This window comes from Gouania willdenowi, unplaced genomic scaffold (assembly GCF_900634775.1).
Source record: "Gouania willdenowi unplaced genomic scaffold, fGouWil2.1 scaffold_120_arrow_ctg1, whole genome shotgun sequence".
NCBI lineage: Eukaryota > Metazoa > Chordata > Actinopteri > Blenniiformes > Gobiesocidae > Gouania > Gouania willdenowi.
The window spans coordinates 489,482-496,456 of record NW_021144868.1 but is presented as its reverse complement, the minus strand read 5'-3'; the positions used below and the strand labels follow the sequence as shown (position 1 = coordinate 496,456).

Below are 6,975 nucleotides of genomic sequence, written 5' to 3'. Positions count from 1 at the left end.
CGTTTAAACGAGCCTAGAGTTAAAGTGTTAACTAGGTTAGTTTAAACTACTTTAACCAGTTAACGCTGGACTGGCTTCGTTTAAAGAACTGGACTTTAAAGTTTCGTCTTCACTTTAAACTGACCTCATTTCTATACCAGACTGTGTATGTATGTATAGATATATATTAGTGATGCACACAAACCCAAGTTGTTGTGACGTGAGCAAATACTGCGATCAGCGCACGTGTCTGTGCACGTGTTTCAGTTCATCTAAGTGTTTTTAACCATTACATGAGTATGAGCCTCACCCTTTAATAACTATTATTAATATTAATAATAATATAGTTCATAAAGAGCTAACAGCACAGCTGGGTGGAGCTCCATGACTCCTTCACTCAAGGTTCCCATTTTAGAATCAGCTCTTCATCAGGATCTTAAATATGGGAAAATGTTGAAAAAGAAATATTGTCTATTTTCAGATCTTTATGTAAACTTTCTAATTCTTCTGATTAAGTCCCATTTCTTCCTAAACCTGGTGATCATCATATTTAAACTGATAGCAACTAAATTATTATATGATTAAAAAGTAGGATTTAACTAATGGTTATATAACTAACTTACCCTAAACTAACCTTTAATAAAACACATTTTATGATATTAGAATTGTTACAGTAACTCAATAGTTACATGAGTCATGACCAATACATTGATATCAATTACCTGTACTGATTAAGTTACGTTACAGTGATCAAAAGATAATCATTAATCCTTCATATTTTCAAAAGATGAAGTATAAACTGAACATCTTAACAGTTAAATATAAGATTATGACCTTTCACCCACTTTCATCATCATTTTTTCTCTAGGATTTTGTTCAAAGTTACATTAATTACTCAAATTATTTCAGTACAAGAGGATTTACTGATTATTGTTATTATTATTATTTATTAATATTTACTGATTATTATTATTAATATTTACTGATTATTATTATTACTATTTACTGATTATTATTATTACTATTTACTGATTATTATTATTATTACTATTTACTGATTATTATTATTACTGTTTACAGTAAGTAAGTACAGTTTCTGTGTCATGTCCTCGATGACTCCTACACCACAGCCTGATGCTAGGGCTAATACTAGGGCTAATGCTAGTTAATGCTAAGGTTAATATTAGAGCTAATGTTAGGGTTAATGTTAGTTAATGCTAGGACTAATGCTAGAGCTAATGTTATGGCTAATACTAGGGCTAATGCTAGTGTTAATTCTAGAGCTAATGTTTGTGTTAGGGTTAATACGAGGGCACAAGAGGATTTACGGATTATTTTTATTATTATTACTGTTTACAGTAAGTAAGTACAGTTTCTGTCATGTCCTCGATGACTCCTACACCACAGCCTGATGCTAGGGCTAATACTAGAGCTAATGCTAGGGTTAACGCTAGAGTTAATGCTAGAGCTAATGCTAGAATTAATGCTAGGGCTAATGCTAGAATTAATGCTAGGGCTAATGCTAGGGCTAATGCTAGGGCTAATGCTAGGACTAATGTTAGGGCTAATGCTAGGGCTAATGCTAGGACTAATGTTAGGGCTAATGCTAGGACTAATGTTAGGGCTAATGCTAGGACTAATGTTAGGGCTAATGTTAGGGCTAATGCTAGGGCTAATGCTAGGACTAATGCTAGGGCTAATGCTAGGACTAATGCTAGGACTAATGTTAGGGCTAATGCTAGGACTAATGTTAGGGCTAATGCTAGGACTAATGTTAGGGCTAATGCTAGGACTAATGCTAGGACTAATGCTAGGGCTAATGTTAGGGCTAATGCTAGGACTAATGCTAGGACTAATGCTAGGACTAATGTTAGGGCTAATGCTAGGGCTAATGCTAGGGCTAATGTTAGGGCTAATGCTAGGGCTAATGCTCAGGCCTCCATATGTAAATTTTGATATTTTTAACTCGTAAAATAATTCAGGGTTAAATTTTCTGATGAAATGTCAGACACATTTATGAACAAACATCTGCTCTAAGGGACAGCACGTGTGAGTGAGTTCTGTAGATTCACTCAATGAAAGAAACAACTCTTAAAACCAATTAAGATATAAAAAATATTGATGTGATATATTATCAGAAGCTTCAGATCAATCACCACTGTATTGATCAATGTTATCACTGGGTTAGTTTATTGATCAGATGCTTTAATCCAACATGATCAGTTTCTGATTGGTCTGCACTTTGTTATTAATCTATACACGACTGAGGTCAAGTTAATCACTTTCACTGTTTCATTTTATATTGTTCATTGTTGAAATGTCATCGTTAAACACATTTTTGATAGATTTATTCTTTTAATCAAGAAATTTTTCTCCAAAAAATATAATTTTGGTGCATCTTTAATATAAACAAATATACTGTATAAACACACATATACATGTGTATATACAGTATTTATATATAATATATCTATATACACCATGTATACACAGTATATAGTTATATATACTGTGTATACATGTGTGTATATACAGTATTTATATATATTATACTGTATATATATATGCAATAAAGCTATATATATATATGAGGTCAGTTTTGTTTGAAAACCTTAGTTTAAACTGATTTAGTGGTTGCTGAGAACCTTCAGAACCTTCTCTATGTTCTAAAGGTTCTGTGTCAGACTGGAACGTTCTCATGTTTTTCTCTGTATTATATTTATTGTTGTTGTTTTGTTTAGACTTGCATGACTTCATCAGTCTTTAGTTTGAGTTACATCTTCAAATAAAGTCAGTGTTTCACTACGAGTGTGTGTGAGAAGAACCACACAGAACCTTTAACAATTCTATATTTATTTTTACAGATGAAGCTCTGATGTTGTAATGGTACTCCGAGGTTTTCCTCATGTCTTTGGGTTCTCCAGGTTCCTGTGGGTTTGGGTTGATGTTCTCCAGGTTCCTGTGGGTTTGGGTTGATGTTCTCCAGGTTCCTGTGGGTTTGGGTTGATGTTCTCCAGGTTCCTGTGGGTAGGGGTTGATGTTCTCCAGGTTCCTGTGGGTAGGGGTTGATGTTCTCCAGGTTCCTGTGGGTAGGGGTTGATGTTCTCCAGGTTCCTGTGGGTTGGGGTTGATGTTCTCCAGGTTCCTGTGGGTTTGGGTTGATGTTCTCCAGGTTCCTGTGGGTAGGGTTGATGTTCTCCAGGTTCCTGTGGGTAGGGGTTGTTCTCCAGGTTCCTGTGGTAGGGGTTGATGTTCTCCAGGTTCCTGTGGGTAGGGGTTGATGTTCTTTAGGTTCTTGTGTGTTGGTTGATATAATCCAGGTTCAATGTGAATGTAAAGTATTCTAAAGGTTTTGGGGACTGTTCCCTCTGACATCATCACTGACGACATCATGCCTAGGTTAGCGAGAAGACAGAATAAGCCCCGCCCCAATGCTAGGGGCCTTCTCTCCTCCTTATTGGTCAGCGGCGCTAAGGCGGGGTCTACCAATGAGGTTGCTGGAAACAGTTTGAACCATCCAATCACCATGTTGGACAGGTCCAGATCGTCCAACAGGATCTGAGCAGCTCCCATGAAGGATTTATGATCCAATCGTCCATAGTCGCCCCACACGATGATCTGCAGGGAAAGAGGACACAGTTCAGCCTCTGGTCTCCATCCTTTGTTCCACTTTGTGCTCCACCCTGTGGTTCACCTGGAGAACCTTTCCCTCTGGATGTTCCTCAAACTGCAGCTGCTGCTGATACAACGGGTCCAAGGACTTCCTGGCCAGGCGGGTTCTCCTCTTCAGAACACACTTCCCGTTATCCATCAGGTAGACCTTCACATACGGAGCTACACACACACACACACACAGATCAGTGTGTGTGTGTGTGCGCGCGGACGTGGTTTTCCTGTTGGGATGTTGATGTGTGTAGATTGTGTGTGTGTGTGTGTGTGTGTGTACCTGCTGTGTTCTTATTATTGTGTATGTTGTTATTATGTATATGTTGTGTATTTGTTGTGTACCTGGTGTGTTTTTGTTGCCCTGTTTTCCCACGAGTCCTCTCGCTCTAACTACTTCCACGTCGAGTCGCTCTTTCCTGTAAACCATCCCCACCTGGATGTCACCTGACAGCAGAGAGCCAATCACAGGTCAGTGGATGCTGATGAGATCATGTGACTTCTGATTAGTTCTTACCCATTGCAGGCGTGGCTAAAGTCTGGCGTCCAGCCAATTGGGCGGGGCCTAAACCATCCAGGAAACCAGTGAAGTGCTGGTCTGATGCCAGTTTAACGCCAGGAAAAATCAACCTATCAGAGCAGAGAACAGCTACATTATAAGGAGACTATTGCTAATGTTAATGCTAACGCTAAAGCAGATCTATCATGACAGCTTGTTGTTATGAATGAGATGATTAATGTGTATTTTTCCAGCTTGCTGCTCTTTTGTCATGTTTTAATCTATCAGCATCCTGATCCTGAATCTAATCATGGAATTGATCATCTGGTCTTTCTTTGGTCAAATCTCTACTAGAAGGACGAGCAATGGGAGAGTTCACAAGTCCTGAGGACGTGGAAGACGTTCACTCTTGGATCTGGCATTTTCCTGATCTATCACAAATTGGATTACGTTGAAGCATTATTGGAAACCGCAGTCAACGACAAAAGGAGCCAAACTCGCCGAACTCTCTCAGATGGATTCCACTGTGGAACTTTAAGAGGAGGATAGTTTTCTCACAGGAAATGACCACGCTATTGGATAACTGATCAAACTGACCAGGAACAGAGCAGTAGGGCTGGCAGCCATGTTATGGCTAGACCGTCTCCAAACACCTTCTCTATTCTCATTCGGTAAAGTGAGTAAACAGGCTTATCTTTCACTCCTCCTACATCACTACATATTGTGTCTTAGTCACCGTCTTCTCTGGCTCCACCCCTCCTCCTTCCCAGCGGTTGGCAGTAGGAGGTGCGCCATAAGGGCAGCGCCACACTGTGTTTGACCTGTGAACTACGCATCCTAGAGATCCATCCTGAACTGTTTGTTGTGTTTGTTGGTTTCTGTCGCAATGTTTGCTGAAGAGTTTTTTTCATGATCTCAAACTCCGCCCCTCTCTACAAGGGCCCAGTTTGGTTTTTGCCTTTTTTTTTTTAACTCTTCTTCTTACCCATTGTTTCATATTTCTCATCTAAGAAACGGAGCGCTGCTCATGTGCACTCCCCAGTACTCCCGTACCTGTCCCCCACGTGACACTGTATGTTATTGTCTTTCGTGTTTCTTGATCGGGATGGAACTGAAACTGAATCTCTCTCTCTCTCTCTCATACATTATTATTATAAATGTGACATCAAACCAAGTCTGTAACAACATCTGTTACTGAAACAAACTAAACCTGAATTATTTAAGTCCACCAAACATCAGAAAACAATCTGCATGTTTAACAACCAGGACAGAACAACAAAGAACTGAAATAAAGGGTTGTAATCCAGTTGCTTCCATAAATCCTTTAGTGACCCAGTTTCCTCACCTGCTGTGAGGATTGCAGCAATCATTAGTGCACGAGCAGAACTGGTGCAGACCGCCCTTTTTTTAAATGAGCATTTTGCTCATTTAATGTGGAGACGTCAGTGGCACAAGCACACTGATATTTGAGGAAGGTAAATTGGAGGCAGATGGACTTCTTTGTCTGCTGCACAAACATTTAATAATGTAGAAAACTAAATAAACAAATAAAAAGTTTTTTTTGTTTTTCTTTTTAAAACAACTTTAAACCTAATGATATTTTTTCCCCCTCATTTAATGTGGGTGCTCCGTACAGTCCTGTAACTTTGCTTTGATCAGTCCATGAAAAATAGTCAGATTAGGACAGAAACCATCCTATTGATCTACCATTGATCTGAGTTAATACAGATACACAGTCTGTCAATCAATCTGCATTCTATGAAGATGATCTACTGACCATCATCCAGTAGGTCTGAGCAGCGCTGTGTCAGCACAATCTCGTATGTCACCATCAGTGATTATGCGTAAATGACGCATCTGATCAGTTGATTCTGGCCTGAGATCAATACAACACGAGACTTTGACGTTAAAACATGAACTGAAGGAGATCAGTGGAGCAGTGTCTGAGAGATATTGATCCATGGTCATATCATATTTCCATCTCTGTGCACAGACAACCTCTTTTTTCTCACACACACACACTTTTGTTAATCTCTGCTGTGTTCTGTCCACATTTACTGCAGCGATGATCTCTGCGTGTCTGCACCTCCTTCTCAGTCATGGTATTTAAACTATCACAGCAAACAGTTCTAGATTTCATGAATTGCATTACGTCCACAGCATTAATTTATTTCCTCCTCCCATATTGTTGCTCCCCCTGAGAGATCCGCTACAATGTGTCATCAGAGCGAAACGCGCTAAATGAAATGAGGGCGCATTGAGAAGCGCAGCAGCGCCCGCACACGTTTTAATAACAATAAACCTTTAGTGAATCCGCCCTCAGTGTTAATGCAAACAGAACCAATGGCTTTCACTGGGAAGTGATCATCAATCTCATTGATATTATCTATCCCATTATCCTTTCTACAGGAAGTGATGTCATCAATCCCATCGTATTTCAAGAAGATGGAACACAGAATGGTAAAGTTCATCAATAAAGGAATTAAAGTGAAAATGCAGCATTTTAAAATTAAACTTAAAGGTCAGCCAATCAAACATAGAACATACAGAATGTTCTACCAACAGAATGTTCTACCAACAGACTGTTCTACCACAGAAGGTTCTACCAACAGAAGGTTCTATGAACAGAATGTGAACCTACGCTCCAGGTTTGGGTTCATCAGCGTCTGGGTCTCGACTGGGTTGACGAGTAAAGCGAGATTTAAACTCAACAGCCAATCCCGTCTCAATGCTGCGCTGGACAGGAAGTCGCACCACCTTCTTCTTCTTCTCCTCCTCTGGGCCAATCAGAGCAGAGCATCAGCATACACTGGTTTAACTGGTTAGACTGACAC

General features: G+C 39.6%; 1 pseudogene; it reads right to left on the bottom strand.

The window, feature by feature from the left end:
- Positions 1-2,882: 2,882 nt before the first annotated feature.
- The window catches only part of LOC114458489 (uncharacterized), a 7,037-nt pseudogene continuing 2,944 nt past the window's right edge, over positions 2,883-6,975 (bottom strand).